We start from the raw sequence: 12,305 nt of genomic DNA on the forward strand, positions 1-12,305 counted from the left end.
TAATTGGATTCGTTTCATTGAAAATGTCTTTAAAATTAATGCGGAAAAAAGTTCTGCCAATATTTTCCTCTAAGTATCTGATAGTTTCTGGTCTAACATCCAAGTCCTTGATCCACTTGGAATTTACTTTTGTATTTGGTGAAATACAGTGATTCAGTTTCATTCTTCTGCATGTTTCAACCCATTGTTTCCAACACCATTTGTTGAAGAGACTCTGCTTTCCCCATGTAATAGTCTGGGCCCCTTTGTCAAAGATTAGATGTCCATACGTGTGGGGCCTCATTTCTGGGCTCTCAATTCAATTCTATTCCACTGGTCAGTGTGTCTGTTCATGTTCCAGTACCAAGCAGTTTTGATGACAATGGCCCTATAATACAGTTTGAGATCTGGGAGTGTGATGCCTCCAGTTCTGTTCTTTTTTCTCAAGATTGTTTTGGCAATTCTAGGTCTTTTCTGCTTCCAGATAAACATTTGTAGCATTTGTTCTATTCTCCTAAAAAATGTGCTTGGGATCTTGATGGGGATAGCATTTAATTTGTAGATGGCTCTGGGTAATATATTCATTTTGATGATGTTAATTCTACCAACCCATGAACATGGAATATCTTCCCACTTCTTTGTGTCTTTTTCAATTTCTTTGAGTAGTGACTCATAATTTTCAGTATACAAGTCTTTCACTTCTTTGGTTAGGTTTACTCCTAGATATTTTATTGTTTTTGTTGCTATAGAAAAAGGAACTGATTTCTGGATTTCAATTTCTTCTAACTTAGTGTTTGCATAGAGGAATGCCACTGACTTTTGAATGTTAATTTTATAGCCTGACACCTTACTGTATTGCCTGATGATTTCCAAAAGCTTCTTGCTGGATTCCTTAGGTTTTTCCATGTATACTATCATGTCATCTGCAAATAAGGAGAGTTTGACTTCTTCTCTTCCAATCTGTATGCCTTTAATGCCTTGCTCCTGCCTGATTGCTATGGCAAGAACTTCCAACACCTTGTTGAATAGTAATGGTGATAGTGGGCAGCCCTGTCTGTTACCTGATCTGAGGGGAAATGCTTCCAGTTTTTCACCATTGAGTATGATGTTGGCTGTAGGTTTGCTATATATAGACTCCACTATCTTCAGGAATTTTCCATCTATTCCCATTTTTTGTAGTGTTTTGATCATAAAGGGATGTTGTATTTTGTCAAAGGCTTTCTCTGCATCTATTGATATGACCATGTGGTTTTTGGTCTTGCTTTTGTTGATGTGGTGGATCACATTAATTGATTTATGTATATTAAACCAACCTTGCATGTCTGGGATAAATCCCACTTTATGGGATTTATGGTCATGATGAACAATCTTTTTGATATACTGCTGTATCTGGTTGGCTAGAATTTTGTTCAATATTTTCGCATCTATGTTCATCAGAGATATTGGTCTGTAGTTTTCTTTTTTGTTGTGTCCCTGTCTGCTTTTGGTATCAGGGTGATGTTGACTTCATAGAAGCTGGCAGGGAGTATTCTAGTGTCTTCAATCTTCTGGAAGACTTTTAAAAGTAGAGGTATTAGTTCTTCTTTGAAAGTTTTGTAGAATTCATTTGTAAAACCATCTGGTCCAGGACTTTTATTTTTGGGAAGATTTTTGATAACTGTTTCAATTTCATTAGCTGTGATGGGCCTGTTCATGTTATCCACTTCCTCTTTACTTAGTTTTGGAAGTTGGTAGGTATCTAGGAAATCATCCATTTCTTCCAGGTTCTCTAGCTTGGTGGCATATAGTTGTTCATAGAAGCCTCGCATGATATGTTGAATTTCTGCAGTGTCTATTGTGATATCTCCTCTTTCATTTACTATCCGATTTATTTGTGTCTTCTCCCTTTTTTGTTTTGTGAGTCTGGCTAAAGGTCTGTCGATTTTGTTTACTTTTTCGAAGAACCAACATTTACTTTCATTGATCTTTTGTATGGTTTTCCTATTCTCAATGTTATTTATTTCTGCCCTAACTTTAGTGATTTCTGTCCTTCTGGTTGCTTTAGGATTCCTTTGTTGTTCTTCTTCTAGGTCTTTAAGATGTGCAATCATGCTGTTTATTTGTGCCTTTTCTTGTTTCCTAATGTGTGCTTGTATAGCTATGAACTTCCCTCTTAGGACTGCTTTAGCTGTGTCCCAAATATTTTGATAGCTTGTGTCTTCATTTTCATTGAACTCTTGAAACATTTTGATTTCTTCCTTGATTTCCTCTTTGACCCAGAAGTTGTTAAGAAGTGTACTGTTGAGCTTCCACATTTTGGGACTGTTACTAATCTTTTGTTGATTGTTAAGTGTTCGTTTAATTCCACTGTGGTCTGAGAAGATGCTTGGGATGATTTCAGTGCTCTTGAATTGGCTGATGCTGTCTTTGTGGCCTAACATATGGTCTATCCTTGAGAATGATCCATGTGGATTTGAGTAAAATGTGTATTCCAGTTTCTTGGGATGAATGACTCTGAAAATGTCCAATAGTTCTAGTTTATCTATCTCTTCATTTAGCTCCCTTATGTCTTTACTGATTTTCTTCCTGGATGATCTGCCAAGTTGAGATAGTGGGGTGTTGAAGTCCCCTACTATGATTGTGTTACTGTTAATATATTGCTGTAACTCTTTCAGTAGAAGTTTGATGTATTTAGATGGCTTCTCATTGGGTGCATAGATATTAATAATTGTTAAGTCCTCTTGATAGACTGATCCTCTGAGCATTAAGTAGTGTCCATTCCTATCTTTTTTAGTCTTATCTATTTTAAAGTCTATCATGTCAGATATGAGAATAGCTGTTCCTGCCCTTTTTTTGTGGGCCATTGGCTTGTATGATAGTTTTCCATCCTTTCACTTTAAGTCTGTGTTTGTCTTGTTGAGTTAGGTGGGTTTCCTGTAGACAACATATTGTTGGGTTGTGTTTTCTGATCCATCTTCCTACTCTGTCTTTTAATAGGTGAATTCAGGCCATTGACATTTATTGATATCAAAGATTGAAGATATTTTAACGCCATTCTTGTAGAGTTTTAGAGTGTTTTGATATATGTCCTATTTGTGGTGGTCTGGTTGTTTATAGGAGACCTTTCAGAACTTCTTTCAGGGCAGGCTTGGTGATGGTTGCTTCCTTCAACTGTTGCTTGTCTGAGAAGGTTTAGATGCTTCCATCTAGTCTGAATGACGGTCTAGCAGGATATAGTATTCTTGGCTGAAAGCCTTTCTCATTGAGCACTCGATAGATATCTTGCCATTCTCTTCTGGCCTGTAGTGTTTGTATGGAGAAGTCTGCTGCTAATCTTATGGGTTTTCCTTTGTAGGTGACTCTTTGTTTTTCTCTTGCAGTCTTGAGGATCCTTTTTTTATCCTTATTCCTTTCCATTCTAAGTATGACATGTCTTGGTGTCTTTAGGTCTGGGTTAATTCTGTTTGGGACCCTCTGGGCTTCTTGAATCTTTATGTCTTTGGTGTTGTCTAGACTAGAGAAATTTTCAGCTATTATGGCCTGGAGAATGCTTTCTTCCTCTCCTTCTCTTTCTTCCTCTGGTAAGCCAATAATGTGTATATTGTTTCTTTTGAAGTCATCCCATAGGACTCTGTTGTTGTTTTCAGCATCTCTTAATCTCTTTTTGAGATCTCTTACTTCTTTTTTAGTTGTCTCTAATTCATCCTCAATCTTGCTAATTCTGTCTTCAGCCTCATAGATTCTATTCTCTCTGCCCTCTACTGTTTTATGGAGTTCATCTATTTTGTTGCCCTGTTCTGATACTGTTTTAGCTTGTTCAGCTAGCTGCCTTCTTAGCTCAGCGATTTCAGCTTTCAGCTCTCTAATAACCATGAGATAATTAGAATTTTCTTCCATATTCTCATTTGTTGTTCCTGCATTTCTGATTACAATTTTTTCAAATTCTTTACTCACTCCTGTTATTATTTCCTTAGCTAATGTTTGGATGTTGAACTCGTTGTTTTGTGCTTCACCCTCTGGAGGACTTTTAGCTGGACTCTTGTCCTGGTTCGAGTCTCCAATATTTTTTCTTGTTGTTTTAACCATTTTATATATTATGTTATGAGTTCCCTTTATCAGTACTTTTCAAATTATTGATTACTATTGCCTGGATTGACTTGTGTCTAAGTAATTTAATTAAAGGGTTTACCGTGGTGGAAGTTAACAGTTTTTTCAATCCCTGAGTTGGAGTTCAGTGTTGTAAAAGCCTCTTTTTTTTCTTCCCTGTAGGCTATGGGAGCCTGAGGGCTTTTAAACTATCAATAGGCTTCTTAGCTTAATCACTGACTCCTGACCAAGAGATAAAGCAGGGTGTGGCAGAGATAATCCAGTGGTTATGCAAAGAGACTTTCACAGCCCCTCAGCTATGCCACCGAGGTATAGGTCTTCTCCTGAGTTTCCCGGTTAGATCTCTGTTCCCTGGTGTCCCCCCCTGTTGCTGCTCCAGATTCTGAGAGTAGTAGCAATGGAGACTCAGAGTTGCACTTGGTGAGTCTCTGGGGAGTCCTTTCCTCCCTTCAGCTGTCCCCTTGTTGTGGAGCAGACTGGAGGTGGTGTCTCCACTGATAAACTGTTGAACTGTTAGCAGTCACTTAATCTCTCCTTAGGCCCCTCTCTCCTCTCTGTCACCAGCCATGCGTGTTTGTACTCATGGGTGATTTACTGGGTTCCTGTGGTCATTCTAGTCCTGTCTTGTTTCGGTCTGGGTGGTCTCCTTTGGTATTCCTAGTTGATCCGGGAGAGGAGAGGAGAGGAGAGAAAGTGATCTGCTGCTTGTAGCTCTGCCTCCGGAAGTCAAGACTTGGAATTTTAAAAAATCACCACTATACATTTCTGATAATGACTTGCTCTTTGAAATATTAAATCTCCTAACGGCTTAGACCAGGGAGAACAAAAGCAACTGGTGGTGTTCCTTTATGAGATACAGCTATAAGTGAATAGCATAAAGGACATAAATGATGGCAAGGTCTTATATGCTATAGAAAATCATAAAAATGGGATTTTCAAAGTTAACCCAATTGCCAAATAATTTGGTATAGCTATAATTATCTATTACTTTCTTAAACCCGAAGACAGCTGGAACCCTTCCATTTCTCTATAGAGCCCACCTTTCTCCCAGTCCTGAAACCTCTAAGGCAAGGCTTAATTTCCTGCATGCGTCTCCCAATTCATACCAACTGATACTGCACCTGCTGATCCCAACCTAATCAATGCAACCAGTACCACCTCGGCATGTTTCATTTCATACTGCATCCAGATACATCAGGCATGGAATGTGAACCCTCCAGTTTTATCACTCTGGTGAGACCTTTCCTAGCTCATAGTACTCCTTAAATTCATTTCATGTGGTACACTTCTTAACAAACCTCAAAACCAAGGGTCCATGAGATGGGGCATAAGTACATATATCCAGAAGTTGGGGGAAAACATATACCTTAAAAAAAAAAGTGCACAGTAGTTTGCAGTGAGTCAATAAATGTATCAAGCAAGGAGAAAGACCTAAAAAGACACCATAAAGTACCTAATGAAATAGTTTCTACTTAGACCTAGATACCCTCCTCACCTACTTCCTATTACACTTCCCTCAGTCACTCCAAAGCTAATTCTGTCAGACAAAGTAAGGAATACAAAAGCTGAATAAGGGAAGAGACTGGCATACTTTAATGATGGCTCTTTAGTCACTACCAGGCCACCTTATCACCTGGTGCCGTAATCATGGAGTCCTGGAATTCCCACACAGAACTTAGAGAGAACAGATCCCTTTCACCACTGTCACTGGTCATCTCCATCAGGAACAATATAATGGACCCCTCTGTGGGACCCTATCGGACCTGGCCCTCAATGTGGATCAACAATGGTAGGGAAAGTTTCTTTCTCCAAAGGGAGGTTGTATATCATACTCTGTCTATCACCCAAGGATGATGGGTCCTGAAATTGGCGCAGTCTAGAATGTTTCTTGCCATGACCACGGAATGTTAGCTCAGACCTACAGGGATACAGAGGTTACATAGGCTCCTGTGCTGACTATGAGCCCCAGATCAAATTGATGGGGTTTACAGTTAATAGTATTTATATACTTTTTGTTGTTTTCGATGGGCTGGCTTCACAGGCGGGTAACAGACGACCTGGGACTCATGGCTGGGTTGTACGCAGTATCTCTTTATTCATGGCAATCTATACCAAGCTAAGTTAAAACTAACTACTACAAACAATCTTGTCCTTATAAATATACTAGCCCAGTAGGGTGGGAACAGGATGTGATGCAGAGAGGGTGGAGAGAAAAGTGACTGGTGAAAATCAGGGTATGACAAGGAGAGGGGGCGGAGCAGGTGAGAATTCTACCACTAAACCACCAATGCCCTGGAGGGAAGGTGGTGCTTGTTAACAGAGGTTATGTAAATAGAATGAAGTGGTTATGTAAATAGAATAGTGTTAAGCAGGGGGGATTAAACTAATGAAACAGAAGGGGTTTTTAGAAGCATACCAACAACTTTTCCCATATTTGGGAGCTACTCTCTCCTTTGATCCAACTTTCTGGCCCTTTTTCCAACTATGACACCCCTCCTCCCAGACAATAGCTTACGTCACCTGCATATTGGATGTCAGATGCAGGCAAAAACTAGTTGGGCCATGGGCCCCTTTGACTATACTTAAAATAGACCTACTAGCTTTTTCCAAAATGGAGGCCCCAAATCTCCACCCACAATATTCTTGTCTTTAGGTTCATTATTAGTCAACAATTTTCTCTGCTTTCTATCTTAATTCTTTTTCAGCCCCCAGGTTCCAGATGCTATCATGATGCCAACTGGGCTTCCCAGGGCAGATGACCTCACCAATGTGTCCTGGAGCTCCACCTCCCCAGATCCCTACCCCACTAGGGAAAGAGAGAGACAGGCTCAGAGTATGGATCGATCTGTCAGTGCCCATGTTCAGAGGGGAAGCAATTACAGAAGCCAGACCTTCCACCTTCACCTTCTGCATCCCATAATGACCCTGGGACCATGCTCCCAAAGTTTTAAAGAATAGGAAATCTATCAGGGGGAGGGAATGGGATATGGAGTTCTGGTGGGGGGAATTGTGTGGAATTGTGTACTACTTTTTTTTTTTTTTTTTTTTTACCTCCAGGGTTAGCACTCGGGCTTGGTGCCTGCACTATGAATCCATTGCTTCTGGAGGCAATTCTTCTCATTTTGCTGCCCTTGTTGTGCTTGTTGTAGTTGTTATTAATTGTCATAGCTGTTGTTGTTGGATTGGACAGAGAGAAATGGAGAGAAGAGGGGGAAGACGGAGAGGAGAAAAGAAAGATAAGACACCTGCAGACCTGCTTCACTGCTTGCGAAGCAACCCCCCCCTGCAGGTGGGGAGCTGGGGGCTCAAACAGGGATCCTTATGCCAGCCCTTATGCTTTGTGCCATGTGCACTTCACCCCCTGTGCTACCACCCACTCCCAATTGTACCTCTCTTATCCTATGGTCTTGTCAGTGTTTCTATTTTTATAAATAAAAACTTAAAAAAATCACTACTATACATCTACTTCATATCTCTTATATTCCTTTTTAAAATTTAATTAAATTAATTTATTTATTGGATAGTAACAGCCAGAAATCAAGAGGGAAGGAGGAGATAGTGAAGGAGGGAGACAGAGAGACACCTGCAGCCCTGCTTCACCACTCACAAAGCTTTCCCTTTTCAGGGGGGACTGTAGGTTCAGACCAGGGTCCTTGCACATTGTAGTGTGTGCTCAGTCAGCTGCACCACCACCCTTATATTCCTAATACACACTGTTAAAAGTCCCATGAACTAGGACTATGTAACGAGATGGAGATGTCAATGTGTGTGTGTGCATGTGCGTGTGCATGTGCGTGTGTGTGTGTGTGTGTGTGTCAGGGAGTGGGGACTTGGAATAGGCATGAAGCACAAGTAGACAAAATTTTCCCACTGAAGAAAGCAAAACTTACTAGGAAAGACATTAATATAGTCTATTCTCTACTTTGAACAGTAGGTGGTACTATTTTCCCAGGTAATAGGGTTTGGTAGCTTTCTAGACTAGAACCATTGTCTATTGAAGATGTCTGTAGCTCATAACTATTTTTTGTCTACAAGAGTGAAACATTTTCTTAGTTTTCTTTTTCTTTTTTTTTTTTTTACTCTGACACCATTTTGAACTGTGTCTGTAAAGGAATGAGTATCAGCCTTGAAGTTATCCAACTATGTGTTTTTTCATGAACCCCATGGCTTTGAGTAATAAAGAGAGTCTAACATTCAAAAACTGTTAGTTTTTCATGTCTATCTTTGGGATATTCTTGACTGAAAGATACTTCCTCAATTTCACTTCCATTTATAGGTGTTTTCTTTTACATAAATCTATGTAGAATAGCAACAGCTTATGTCTGAATAACAACAGCTTATGTCTTGACTTAACTTTGTTTTATAAAGGTTTTATTTTTTTTAATGAGGGAGTGAAAGATACAGAAAGACCGGGACACTACTCATCTTTGGCTTATGGTGGTGCTGAGGAATGAACCAAGGACCTCAGAGCCTCAGGCATGAAAGTATTTTTGCTGTCACCTCAGCCCTGATTTAAATTTTTAACAATTTATTTGTGATTAATAGTAGTATACTAGATAGTAATATTACAGGATATATAGTTCCATACTGCATCTGCCACCAAAGTTCTGTCCTCTCATTCTCCCAATGACAGCAACAGTGCTTTTTAATGCACTAGATCTAGGTTTGAGCTTGGTTCCCACCACACTGGAGAAAGCTTTGAGTCTATGGTATCGTTTCCTCTCTCCCTTTGCAAAATATATATATACATACATATATATATATATATATATATATATATATATATATATATATATATGAAAAAGTTCACCTACAATGATGAAGCCCTGGAAAGGGGGCAGGGGAAGCTAATTTCCAAACATCAAGTGACAATAGTGATTTGTTTTTAAATCTATTCTTCTTGTTTTCTTTTGATAGGTAATTATCAATAATTTCAACCAAATTCAATCAAAATTTGCCTTAAGTAAGCTTTCAGGGGCAGAAATGAGAAAGAAAGGGAGTCTGCCTAGGGAAGACGCTAAAAGTGAACTTATTCTTTAGAAACATTTTTTAAGTTTATTTATTAATTAGAGAATGAGAGAGAGATAACGAAAACCAGAGCATCACTCTGTTATACCCAGAAAAGTTCGAGCCCCTATCTCACGCAAAGAAGACCAGAATCACATGCAATAGCAAGTGCCTTTATTAGGAAGCTTAAACTTGGGCCGCCGACACCCTTCCAAGCAAGGGAAGAGTCTGAGACCACAATAATTTCTCATTTCACCTTTTTATAGTTATCACAGAGTAGGTACAGGTGGAAATATTTACGCAGAACAAGCAACAGTTGGTTTCAGGTTAACGGCTGTTCTCAGTATTTGGAACTTTTTTCTAACCTCACATTCCCCTTTTGTCTTTTTGTAACTTCTAAGGCCCAATCTTGGGCCAATCTCTGTTTCTGACTACTGTCCTGGTATCAATGGGGCATGAGGAGCAGTAGTAGCAGGAACGAAGATTAGCGTCACCAGGAGAGAAAGAGTCTACAGTCACGAGCAGACCAACCAGAGCTTGAGCGGGTGTTTGGGAACAGACTTGAGTCGCCATCTGGTCTTGAACTCCTCTGTCTCTACTGCAAAGACATGGGAGTGGTGGATCCACGGGCTGATACCATCCACCTTCAGGGCCGTGGGGGTGGCTAAGATGACAGTATAAGGTCCTTTCCACTGGGGCTCAAGTGTCTCTTTTTGGTGGTATCTCACCAAGTCTGAGTCTCTGGGCTGGAAGGGATGAGGGTTTGGAGGGGGTGCAGCTTCATATATTGCTCTCAGTCTTGGCCAAACACGCTTTTGGACTCAAGCTATTGTCTGTAAAGAGGCAAGCAGGTTCTGATCATTAATATCAGCGATCAAGTCTGATCTCAAGGCTGGGATTATGGGAGGGGGATGACCGAACATGATCTCAAATGAGGTCAGCTTTGCAGTATAGGGGGTATTTCTTACTTTTTAAAAGGCAAAGGGAAGGAGAGTTACCCAGTCTATGCCAGTCTCCGTAGTTAATTTTGTTAAGGTCTCCTTTAAGAGTTCTATTCATCCTTTCTACCTGTCCTGAGCTTTGGGCCCTATAGGCGCAATGTAATTTCCATTTTCCATTTTGCCTCAAGGACACCTATTAAGTTCTGGGTTACCTGGGAAGTGAAGGCTGGACCAATCATCTTAATTGAATGGGCATAACAAACCTGCGAAAAATCTCTTCAAGTAGTTTATTCACGACTGTTTGGCCATCTCCCTCTCGGTTGGGAATGCCTCATTCCATCCTGAAAAGGTGTCTACACATACTATCATATATTTATACTCATATTTTCCCAGTTTTACCTAAGTAAAGTCTATCTCCCAGTAGGTGCCTGGTCTGGTTCCTTTCTCATGCACCCTGGGAGTTCTAGGGTGGTTGCTAGCATTTATAAGTCTGCAGACTTTGCATTTGCAACTATTTCCTTAATCAGTTGGTTCTTTGCCAGTCCCTGTTCAGGTGCCATTTGCTGGTCCCAGTTCGGGGCACCAGTTGCTGGTCTAGCTTTGTAGGCAGGAGACAGACAACCAGGGACTCGTGGCTGAGCTAGGAAGCAGTATCTCGTTTATTAATCAGATACATCGCCTTTTATGTCACCAGAAGTGACAAGGGAAAGGAAATGACTAGGAGAGGGGGTGGAGCAAAAAAAGAGTTCGAACAGAACAGAAAGCTTCCATCTAACCAGTGGGGATTAAACCAATATGCTGCAGGCAGGGTGGGACCCAGGTAAAACAGTGATTATATAAATAGACCACATGGTAAGTAATACAAGAGAACCTAATGTGATGATCAAAACAGAAGGTCTTATAAGCAGAATTTAGAAGCATACTAACATTTATTGTTGTAGATTCTCAGGCTGGATTTTTGCAAAAGTTCAGCCATTTTTCCTTGTCCCAGGTGGGTGGTTCTCTGTATATGCTGTAGCAGGTGTTTGGCCACAGCTTGGAGTAAGATGAGTTTACCATCAGCTGTTACCCACCAATTACCGCACTTGTCAGTGAGAGGTAACTTTTTTTATCTGGAACTCATCATCTGATATATATTCTAGCCCATCAGGCAGGGTGGGCTTCCCAGGGTCTGGCAGACAAAAACCCAATTCATCAATTCTTTCTAATGAGACTTGTCTGGCTGTGGTATCTGCTAGGCAGTTGCCCCGTGCCACAGGACTTTCTCCCTTTTGGTGTCCAGGGCAGTGTATTATGGCCACCTCATCTGGCATCCAGATAGCCTCTAACAGGTCTAATATTTCTTGTTGGTTTTTGATAGTTTTACCTTCAGCTGTTAGCAGCCCCCTTTCTCAATATATAGCCCTGTGAATGTGGGCTGTGGCAAAGGCATAACGGCTGTCAGTGTAGATGTTAAGTCTTTTCCCTTTTCCTAGGTTGAGGGCTTTTGTGAGGGCAATTAATTCAGCTTTTGGGGCCTAAGTCCCTGCAGGCAGGGCGGCTGCCCACACAATCTCATGTTCAGTAGTTACTGTGGCCCCAGCATACCTTACCCCATTTCTGATGAAGCTATTCCCGTCAGTATACCAGTTCACTTCTGTTCCTTTTAAAGGTTGGTTTTTCAGATTTTCCCCGAGGCTAGATGTGTAGCTCAGAACCTCAGAGCAGTCATGTAAGGGAACATCTAATTCAGGGTCAGGGAGCAAGGTAGCTGGGTTCAAGGAAGCTTCATCAGTCAAATTTAAGGTAAGGATAGGAACTGGCATGGAGTTGGTGGTCACAACTACTGGTCCTTGGGGTTGGAAAGTAATGGTTGCTCCCATTTTAGAAAGCAGGTCTTTTCCAACAAGGGGGCAGGGGCATTTGGGAATAAGCATAAAAGAATGAGATACCTGCCCCTTCCCCAAGTCCACAGTCCTCCGGGTGGTCCGGGAATATTGTTTCATGCCAGTCGCTCGTTGTACCCAGGTCTTTTGTTTGGATAGTTTTCCCATGGACTGGGTTAACACTGAATGTTGAGCCACTGTATCTACTAAAAAGCTAACAGGTTTCCCCTCTACTGTTAAAGTTACCCTGGGTTCGGGGAGGGGACCTGAACCCCGTTGGCTCTAGTCACTGAGCTCACCCAGTTCTAGGATTTTTGTCTTATTGGCCCCAGTGTCCTTTTGTCTCCCCTTTCTTCTCAGACACTCTCTGGCCCAGTGACCCATCGCCCTGCAATATGCACACTGATCTTTAAGGAGCTTCTTTTTT

The sequence above is a fragment of the Erinaceus europaeus genome, chromosome 13 (genome assembly GCF_950295315.1).
Source record: "Erinaceus europaeus chromosome 13, mEriEur2.1, whole genome shotgun sequence".
In the NCBI taxonomy this organism is placed as follows: domain Eukaryota; kingdom Metazoa; phylum Chordata; class Mammalia; order Eulipotyphla; family Erinaceidae; genus Erinaceus; species Erinaceus europaeus.